The sequence below is a fragment of the Arachis ipaensis genome, chromosome B1 (assembly GCF_059453495.1).
Source record: "Arachis ipaensis isolate K30076 ecotype BB chromosome B1, ASM5945349v1, whole genome shotgun sequence".
In the NCBI taxonomy this organism is placed as follows: Eukaryota; Viridiplantae; Streptophyta; class Magnoliopsida; order Fabales; family Fabaceae; genus Arachis; species Arachis ipaensis.
The window spans coordinates 114,989,771-115,000,937 of record NC_142436.1 but is presented as its reverse complement, the minus strand read 5'-3'; the positions used below and the strand labels follow the sequence as shown (position 1 = coordinate 115,000,937).

At 41.8% G+C, this 11,167-nt stretch overlaps 1 pseudogene across 1 annotated transcript; it reads left to right on the top strand.

Moving 5' to 3' along the window:
* Nucleotides 1–8,453: 8,453 nt before the first annotated feature.
* LOC107632327 (U-box domain-containing protein 19 pseudogene) lies at nucleotides 8,454–10,903 on the top strand (annotated as a pseudogene). Its single transcript, XR_015902401.1, has one exon. The product of XR_015902401.1 is annotated as a U-box domain-containing protein 19 pseudogene (transcript).
* Nucleotides 10,904–11,167: the final 264 nt, after the last annotated feature.

Below are 11,167 nucleotides of genomic sequence, written 5' to 3'. Positions count from 1 at the left end.
AAGGAATCCCGAGAATATGTCATCATGGGTCAGACTCCATTTGCCTTCCACGTTCTTTAAGTTCGATTGCCAAAGTATTTTGACAAGCCTACAGACTTGAAATACAATGCCAAAACGGATCCTCAAGAACATATTGATGCCTTTAAGGCTAGGATGAACCTAGAAGGGGTTGAAGATGCAATCTGATGTAAACCCTTTCCGATAACATTGTCAGGACCAGCAATTGTGTTGTTTAATATATTATTTTTCGAATTGATATCTTCTTTTGTTGACATCAAGGTCAAATTTCTGGCTCACTTCACCACCAGAAGGACTTAGGAAAAACACCCAATCTCTCTATTGGGAGTGGAACAAAGTGTGGGTGAGAATATTCGATATTACCTTGAGGTTCAATAAGACGCTTTTGGAAGTGAACACTCAAACCCCAGAGGTCGTATGCTTGTGTTTGATTGCTGGGTTCTTGGAAAGCGACTTTCGTAGGCACTTAACTTCCAAAGATGTAAGGTCCATGGAATAAATCCACCAGATCGCTTTAGAATACATGCGAGATGAGGACGTTTTGAAGGTGGTTTCTACTAAAAGAAAGAACTCAGCGCCGTCTCCTTAGAAAGTTGGGACTTCGGGACAAACCTCATCTCCAAAACCTCCAGTCCCAGGATCGAAAAGTTCGCTTTCTACAACCCTTTAGTTGTCTCACTTGTCGAGGTTTATCAGCAAGTCTCCCACCGAGACATACTGCCAAAAGTGAGGCAGATCCGACCCAGGTCTTCATTGAACAAGTCTCAATATTACGACTACCACAAATCCTATGGTCGTGGTCAACGTGGTGGTTGGAAGGAATGGTTTGCCAAGATCTAACAATGCTGTCAAAAGGGATGTTAAAGCCGCGACCTTAGAAGTCCTCAAAGTAACTAGCCTTCTAGCATTACAGTTCACAACAGAAGACTTCCAGATCACCACATCGAATGAGGACGAATCCCTAGTCATTACGACCAGATTGGGTAATGGCACTGTGAAGAGGATTCTCGTCGATACCGGCGTGGACTCAAATCTTCTCTTTAGAAATGCATTTGATGCCCTAGGCTTGAAGGATCAACACTTAAAACCTCACCTCCCAGGGGTTGTTGGCCTGGGGGATCACTATCTCAAGCCGGATGGAGCCGTGGACCTCTTCTTTACCATAGGTGAGGGCATGAACAGAAGGGTAGTACAGGCCGAGTTCGTTGTCCTTCAAGATTCTACCGCCTACAATGTAATTCTGGGAAGGAAAACACTTAATGATTTGTGCGCATTTATCTCGACCAAGTTTTTGGTCATGAAGTTCCTCACAACAAAAAATCGGGTTGCAACGATCCAAGAAGATCGGGTGTCTGCAGTCAAATGTAACAAAGCTATTCTTACACTCCGAGATAAGGCCAAAGAGTCTACTGGAGTCTTTCTTATTGACTTGGACTCTTGAGTCCAAGAGAACCCAAGGCCAAAGCCTAACGGAGAGCTTGAAAAATTTCAGATTGGGGACAAACCAGAAAAATACACCATGATTAATAAAGAATTGCCTTACCCCCTGAGATCAGAGCTTTAGAATTTCTTGAGAGGTAATGTAGATCTATTTGCTTGGGAGCCTGGTGATATGCCCGGAATAGACCTTGCATTCATGTCCCATCAACTGGCTATTGATCCCGCCTTCAAGCTGGTTGCGCAACGACGTCAAAAGATGTCACCCGACCGAGCGGCCAAGGTCAAAAGCCAAGTCCAAGGACTATTGTCTACCGGGTTCATCCGAGAATTGACTTATTCAACTTGGTTATCAAATGTGGTGATGGTGAAAAAGTAATGGGAAATGGCGAATATGTGTAGACTACACGGATTTAAACAAAGCTTGTCCAGAGGACTGTTTTCCTCTACCTAACATAGATAACATGATCAACTCATCCTCGGGATATCAGATACTAAGCTTCCTAGATGCTTATAATGGTTATAACCAAATTCTAATGCACAGAGTCGGCGAGGATAAAACAACTTTTATCACCCCTAAGTGGATTTACTGCTATACTGTACTGCCTTTTGGTTTAAAAAATGCAGGAGCAATATACCAAAGGCTAATGGAGAAGGTTTTCAAGAACCAGATCGGGAGGAATATGGAAGTATACATTGATGATATACTGAGAAAAACCAATGAAGATTCCGACCTGATCAAAGACCTCAAAGAAGTATTTGACTGTCTTCGGCTTCATAGGATGAGGTTGAACTCGACGAAGTATGCCTTTGGAGTTTGGAGAGGTAAAATCTTAAGGTTCATGGTTACCCAAAAGGGCATAGAGGCTAATCCCGAGAAGTGCCAGGCAATCTTGGACATGTCGAGTCCTCGGAATCTCAAAGTGGTTCAAAGGCTCATAGGTCGGTTGGCTGCTCTATCGAGGTTTTTGGGAGCTTCCCCCACTAAGACCAAACCATTTTTTAATTTAATGAGAAAAGATGTTGACTTTGCTTGGACGGAGGAATGTGAGACTGCTTTTCAACATTTTAAAAACTTACTCTCATCTCCTCCTATTTTGGCAAAACCTAAGCACGGCTAGCTTCTGTACCTATATTTATCTGTGATTGAAGAGACCCTGGCCTCAGCCTTGGTCTTGGAAGATCAACGTCCAGTGTATTTTGTTAGCAAGGTTCTTCAAGGACCTGAGCTACGATATTCGAAAATTGAAAAACTTGCTTTTGCGTTACTCACATCGGCATGTCGGTTACGCCAATACTTTCAAAGCTACTTAATAATAGTGTGAACCAACCAACCAATTAAGAGGATTTTACAAAAGCCTGACCTAGCAGGTCAGATGATGAACTAGTCCATTGAGTTATCCCAATTTAATGTGCGTTATGAACCACGCTGAGCCATTAAGTCTCAAGCGATAGCCGACTTTCTAGCTGAAATGACGCACCCAGATTCTGATATACCGGTATGGGAGCTTCACGTAGATGGAGCTTCCAGTGTCCGATATGGCAAAGCCAGCCTAATCCTAACCAAAAGGAAAGATGTGGTGATTGGGGCCTCCATTAAATTTGATTTACCTATTTAAAAGAATCAAGCTAAGTATGAGGCTTTGCTTGCAGGATTGGCACTAGCTCTGGTTGTCGAAGCAACAGATGTAACTGTATTCAGTGATTCGTAGTTGGTGACCTCTCAAGTTAATGGGAAGTACCAAGCAAGGGACCTATTATTGCAGCAGTACTTGAAAAAAGTACTACAAGAGGTACAAACTTTCAATTTTTTTAATCAAACATGTACCTAGAGAACAAAATACTCGTGCTGATGTGTTATCCAAGCTTGCAAGCACTAAGCCTAGTTTGGAAAACCGTAGTTTGATACAGGAGGTGCTTATAGAGCCCACTATAATGAAATTCAATGTGCCGACCTTCTGTTCATTCACTGTCAACACATAGATGAACCAAATTTGTGAATATTTAGAGCACCAAACATTCCCCAATGATCCCAAAAAAGTGAGGAAATTACGGCTTAAAGCAACCAAATACACTATGATAAATGGACAATTGTATAAAAGGGGCATGTCCTAACCACTATTGAAATGCCTAAATAACCAACAAAAGATGTATGTGTTGCAGAAAGTGCATGAAGGCTGTTGTGAACATCACTTAGGGGAAAAATCACTAGCACAGAAAGTTGTCAGAGTCGGATACTACTGGCCGACGCTCATGAAAGATGCCATGGAATACATGAGAAAATGTTATAAGTGTCAGCAACAGCAACCTCCACCAAGCGCCTCCCCATGAACTCGTATCTGTCATCCTGACGCGATCATTGGCTAAGTGGAGGTTGGACTTATTGGGACCTTTCCCACAAGGACCCGGACAGGTAAAATATCTTATAATCACTATAGATTATTTTATTAAATAGATCAAAGCTACACCATTATCTAGCATCAGCTCTGCCCAATGTTAGAAATTCTTCTAGAAAGAAATCATAGCGAGGTTTGGAATTTCGGGGTCTACTGTCACAGATAATGGGACCTAGTTCACATACTCGAGATTCTGAGAATTGTTGTTCAGCCTCGGGATCCGGCAGATATTCGCCTCCGTGGAACATCAGCAGCCGAATGGGCAAGTTGTGGTCATACCGAACTACAGTGCATTTTACCACTAATGAAACTCCTTTCAGGCTCACCTACGATGAAGAAGTGGTAATCCCAGTGGAATTTGGAGAGGCAAGCCCAAGAATGCTTCTACGAACATCAGCAATCCATGAAAGCTTGGATTTAATTGATGAAGTCAGGGGTATGGCTAACCTAATAGAACAAGCTCTGAAGCAAAGGATAGCCAAGAGGTATAACACAAAAGTATGGCCCAGAAGTTTTCGGGCAAGGGACTTGGTTCTAAGGCAAGCTAATGCCGTGGTACCGGGAACACAGGATAAGCTAGCTCCAATGTGGAAATGACCCTTTAGAGTGAAGGAAACATTGGAGAAAGAAGCATACAAGCTGGAAACCTTAGACGGCACCAAGACACCAAGAACTTGGAATGCAACCAATTTAAAGGTACTTTTCTTAGAAGATGATAGCAACTTCGAGTAACTTTCTTTTATTTTGTTAAATAAAGGGCACTCTTTTTCTAGAAAACTAAGTTTTTAATGAGGTCCCACTTGTATTATTCGAAAACTCTTTTGTAATCTTCTACTTGAATATTTGAATTGTTTAAAGTATTTTGAGTCTTACTATGAATCCGATGATTACGCGAGAAAAACCATCACTTTACTCGTTTAAAATCGAAATTGAACTAAAACTAAAGTTCGAAGCAAAATAATTTAATGAAGAAAAAGACATACGATAAGTGGTACAAAATGAAACGCTAAGCATTCAATAAGTCAATCCCGAATATAATAGGAATAAATAAACATTAAGTCCCGAAAAGAAAAACGAGAAAGATACTACAAAAGTTTCACAAACACCGAGGTACCAAAATCTTTTTCTCGGCATAAAAAATGCCGTCAATCGTAGCCTGCTCGGCCTTCCTAATTGACAGATCAAGTTCTTCAATCTTTTTCATAAGCTCAGAAACCTGTTTCTTCAAGGCCCCCTCCCTTAAGTCGAAAGCATCTTGGGCCGACTTCAAATCTTTCACATCATTCTCCAAGGAAGTCTACTTGCTCTGAAGAGCGGTAAACGTGCTATTGAGATCCTGGATCTGCGTAGTGGCCTCAAAAATCATCTTGTCCTTATCAAGGAATTTCGAGCGGAGACTCATGATCTCCACCTCTTCGTCTCGGATATTAGTCACAAAACGCAGGAGCATCTTTTAAACCCGGGAAGAGTGTCCTCCAGAGGTATCTTGGCAAGAACTGCCCTAGTGTCCTCATCCATAAAGTTCTTGTCCACGAATTCAGAAGCATGGAATCCCTTGGCCAATACATGCCTGAAAGACGGGGGTATAGAAGCACCAGCGTCATCCTGAACAACACTTTTAGGCAGTTTTTTGGCTGAGGAGTTGGCAGGAGAATCCTCCTCGACGACGTGAATCTCGGGACCTTGCCCCTCGCTAGTCGCTTCGACCCTCCGAGGTTGTGCTTGACGACTAGCAGTGGCAGAGGAAGAAACTCTATCGCCACCAGCTGTGATTGGAGGCTGTGTCGCTAGCCTCCTCTTCATCTCGGCGATAGCAGCGAGTCCCCTAGCTATGTCAACTGGGAAATGAAGGCAACTGGAAAATGAGGGAAAAAAAGTAACTTGTGAGATGAAGAAGTCAAAAATAAAATAAAGCTGCGAAGAAGTGAAGGCTTACTGATGGCGTTCCGAGTAGCTTGCTCCTTTATAAGGATGTCCCTTAGAATTATCGAACGCTCATTCCATAGCATCATTAGCAAATTGATGCTGAGGAGTTCATTAGCATTCACGCTGGACGGTCGAATTTTTGGCAAAGAGACATCGTAATTCCAATAGAGATTAAATCTCTTAGCACATTCCAAAGTCAGGAAAAAGGAGTGGTGCCCTCTACTTTCTCAATCTTAAAATTTTTTTTCTTCAATTCATGATGGGATTCTTCAAACAAAGTAAAAAGTTCTTCTATTCCGAACACCTCGGAAAGAGATGAACCCGCAACCCTGAGACCTAAACGGAATTGTCAAAGTAAAGAAGTAGAAAAAGACCCTAAGTGTGGGTTTGATATCCAAGAACCAGCACATGAGCTCAAAACCTCGGTAATCGCCCAAGTATTAGGATAGAGTTTCAAAGGGGCATACCCCTTGTGAGTCAAAATGCTCACCTGGGAATCGAAAAAGGGCAAGCAAATCCCAATCCCTTAGAACAAAGTTTCATACATCCATAACCAATCCAGGACAATACCGGCGTGCTCATTTATGTGGCACAGACGGTTCCCAAATCTCGGAACAAAAAAAAAAAAAAAATACAAGTTGCTAATATCAGAATAAAAAATAATTTGAGCTTCTCGGAGATTATCAAACTCTTCTTGCGTAATAGTGGAAGGAGTGGTTTGAATCTCCTCGGACACCCAGGTGTAGATCCACCTCGAGTTTACTATTCATCCTTTGAATAGGAGCAGGTCGGGGTCTCGGCAAATTAGCACCGCCACCACGCCCATGAATTGAAATAACCTTTTTCCTAGCCATCACCTACAAAGGCATCACCACTACGTCACTACCACTACCAGAAAGCAAAAATCCTAAGCACTACAAAATCTTGGGTAACTCAAAGATACAAAACAAATCCAGAAAAGCATAAACAGTGGGGGCAAGTAAAATCATCAATGATTTGAAAAAACTCAAACAATAGTGCCCCAACTATATTTGACCTAAATAAAAAAGAAATAAACAAAACAAATGCGAGAAAAATTTTCAAACAGCACCAAAAAAGCATCAACAAACATAAAGAATGCGTAAAAACTCACATACAGAAAAGAATTTCAAAAAGAAAAAATCACATGCAAGAACAAAGAAGTATCAGAATCACTAACCTTGAAAATTTGATAGAAGGAGTGTCGGCGACGATGAACTTGGCGAGGGAGAAGTATGGAAAGAAAAGAAACTACTCGTGTATAGAGAAGAGGACAGTGTTCGCACGAGTGGGAGAGCTTTGGTAAAAGATGAAAATGAAATATTTTGGTAAAAGATGGAAATAAAAGGTAAAGAAAAAAAAAAGGCTATTTAATTTCAAACTAAAGTTGCATTTATTGCAGAGAGAGAGAGTAGAATTAACAGTTCGTAAAACGAGAAAATTATAACCGTTTTTGAAATTAAAGAAACTGTTCCGTTCCTTCAATGAACACCACGAAATTCCTATCTAAAATAGACATATGACTTCATAAACTCAAATACCCGCGACCCAAAGACTCGGTTCTAGGAATCTAAGTTGGGAGCACTGTTCTAGACAAAAGAGAATATAATCGACAAAGTAATCAAGGCTGTAAACCAAATTCATGGGATAAAGTTAAATACCACAATAACTACGTCACCAAATTCTATAACCGTCGAATTTCGGTAATAATATGCTACAATAAACACTAAATGACAGAAAAACGATAACTCTAAATAACAAAGACTAAAAAAAAACAACCAACAAATAACCATACAAAAAATTCATTTGATTACCTAACATATTACTGACTTTAACATTAGAATATCTTATAAATTACTTAGTTGACTTGATTATGCACTTAACGAAATTAGAATTTTTTGTCTCAATCTCTTCTGATCGTGATCTTACTCCGAACACAAACAAATTAATTAACAAAAATTACCTGAAACCATTAATTAAACTCCTTGTCTCCTTAATTATTACCTTGTACTGCGGCCGTGCAATCTGTTCATGCATTGCATGCACATCTGACCGTAAACCATAAGAATTAATAATCAATATTGATTTGCAAGCGTACAATTTTGAAAAAACAGACATAAACGTGGCAGTATTTAACTAAGCATGGTTGTTGTTATTCGTAAACCATGATTGAACCTCAATTGGACGTAACTAACATTTAGTTAATGAATCAAGGCCAGCAAGTTAACAGCAGAGTGAGAGAAAGTGAAACTGCGAAAGTAACGTTCAAGACCTTCCCTGCAGCACACGTCGGCAGTCGATTACTCCACCTGTCAGGTCGGTTCATGGGTCCCACAAGCCATCACTTCTGAGTTCTTCTCCCCTCCCAAACCTAAATCCCAATCCACTTACCCATTTGTTGCTATCTTTACTTCCCCACCTTCTAAGCAACCATTAACCAAACATTCACAACAAAAAAATAATAAAAAAAAATAAAACTCACCTATCCACGTGTCCCTTTTCCTCCAAAAATCAGACGAATCTCTTTCTGCCTTCCCTACTCTTCATCCTAGTCAACTCACATCAGATCCCCTTCACAGATACACGCCACGTGTCCACAAGATAATCCAGTCAGCACTCAGCACAAAATGCGTCTATATCCCTTCCTATAATAATTCGGGTTGGAACTTGAATCCAACTCCCAAAACACTGAGAGAGTAATAAACACTAGAAAATTGGTTATTATTCCATTTACTACTTAGATAAATGAATCATAACAATAATAATAATCTCAGTCATCAAAGGGACCGCCGTGTGCTATCACTACCGGCGGTGCACCCTTGCGAAGGGATATCTCCGGCCACCCTCATTTCCTCCCTTGTTACCCTCTCCCAGAACATATGCAACTACCAACACAGCTTCTTCGCAACACAGAGACGAAACGCAAGAGAAGCAATCCGCCAAGTCAGCATCATCCTCTTCTTCCTTCTCGAAATTCAAGAACGAAGCTTACCAATCCCTCAATCCACCGTCCTCAGCCTCTCGGAACTTCACTTCACGTTTCAGAAGATCCACTTCTTGCTGCAAGATTGCGTACTTGAAGGCGCGCGTCTCTTGCTTCTCGCCAAGTCCAACCACGTGGCCTCCCTGTTTCGATCCCTAGTTCGCGCCGTGGCGACTTCCCTCGACGTTCTTCCGCTCCACGAAATCGAGGTATCCGGCGAGGTGAGGGAGCTGGTGGAGCTGCTGGCGAAGCAAGCGAGGAAAGCAAAGATGGAGCACGAACCTAAAGACGAGCACATGAGCAAGAGTGTTCATTCAATTCTAAAACAGTTGGAAAAAGGAATCGAAGTGGATAAGAATGCATTCAAAGAGATCATCGAGTACCTAGAAATCAAGACGTGGAACGAGTCTAACAGAGAGATAAATCTTTTAGAAGAAGAAATCGCTTTAGAATGCAGTAACTGCAACGAGCGAGAGCATGAGCGAGACGCTCCTCTATTGAGTAGTTTGTTAGGGTTGATGAGCTACTGCAGGGTAGTGATCTTTGAAACACTAGAAATTAGCAATAACAGAGAGAAATCAGAAACGAGAATGAGCACGGAAATGATAACGTCCGTCAATCCAGAGGACTTTCGCTGCCCAATATCTCTGGAGATGATGACGGATCCCGTGACGGTTTCAACTGGACAAACGTACGACAGAGCTTCCATCAAGAAATGGCTGAAAGCAGGGAACACCATATGCCCTAAAACAGGGGAGAATCTCTCAAACACGGAACTCGTCCCAAACACAACCCTCAAGAGACTCATCCAACAGTTCTGCAATGATAACGGCATTTCCCTCTCAAAATCAACCAACCGTAACCGCGACTTAGCCAATACAATATTACCAGGCAGTGCGGCCAACGCTCACGCCATGCAGTTCGTCTCATGGTTCCTCACACGGATGCTCGCCTTCGGTACGGACAAACAGAAATCCAAATCCGCTTACGAGATTCGGTTACTTGCTAGGTCCAATCTGTTCAACAGAGCGTGCTTGATCCAAGTTGGAACAATTCCGCCTCTGCTTGATCTTCTGCTCTGTACGGACGAGAAATCCACACAGGAAAACGCAATTTCCGCGTTGATGAAGCTTTCTAAGCATGCCACTGGGCCCCAGCACATCATGGATTCTAACGGTCTGAAACCGATTCTAACGGTTTTAAAGAAAGGGCTCAGCCTCGAAGCGCGGCAAGTTGCGGCGGCTACTGTTTTCTACCTTTCATCAGTGAGAGAGTATAGAAAGGTGGTAGGGGAAAACCCTGAGGTGGTTCCTTCTCTGGTGGAGTTGGTGAATGAAGGAACCACGTGCGGGAAGAGGAATGCAGTGGTTGCGATTTATGGTTTGGTTCTTGTTCCAAGGAACCAGAAACGAGCAATCGAAGCGGGTGTCGTTCACGCGCTCGTTGGCGTGTTGGGATCGTCCGAGAAGGACGAGCTTGTAGCTGAATGTTTGGCGGTTTTGGCCGTTTTAGCTGAGAATGTGGAAGGAGCGAACGCGATTTTGCGCGCTTCGGCTCTGTCGTTAATTACTGGGATGCTCCAAACGGCGTCGTTGCGCTTGGGGAAAGAGCACTGTGCTTCAATTTTGCTTTCGCTTTGTGTTAACATTGGTGCTGAGGTTGTGGCGGTTTTGGCCAAGGACCCTTCGGTGATGCCTCTGCTTTACTCGCTTCTCACGGAAGGTACTTCCCACGCGGCGAAGAAAGCAAGGTTCCTCATCAAAGTTCTGCAGGATTTCAGTGAAACCAGAGCTTCGGGTTTCAAGGGTTCCTCTGTTCCGCAGGAACCATCGCTTCCTGTTTGGTGAATCAAGTGTGCTATTAGAATTTAGAAAACACATTATTTTTAAATTTTTTAAGGGGAAAAAAGATCAAGTCCCTGCACTTTTGTTGTGTAAATATTGCAACATTGGTTGCTGATGTCATATTTTTAGATTTGTGAAATTAGCTCCTTGTACTTTTTTACTCCAGGAGCTAAATTTCAATAAGTAAGCCTCTCTAGTTTACGTTACAAGTTTTGTATATATCAATTTGAGGTGGTGTGAAATTAGTTATTGAAGAAATCATATCCTCATGTTTGATATAATGTTACAACCGGGTCAAAATCATTTCAAAGCAAAGTCTATAAATAATCAATACGTCTGAGGATTTTATGTCTGTTGTTATTTTTAGACTGTTATTCCGAAGAAAGAGAGGCTACTTGTGGCTAGGACTGATGAGAGTTCAGAGGTCAACTCTTCAATCTGTTTATATGTTGCGGTTAAGATTTAGAACACTTTTTTATCCCAAATTAGTTGTGTTATATATGATTACCTATTTATCGCATATCATGAATTATTATTACAAATAA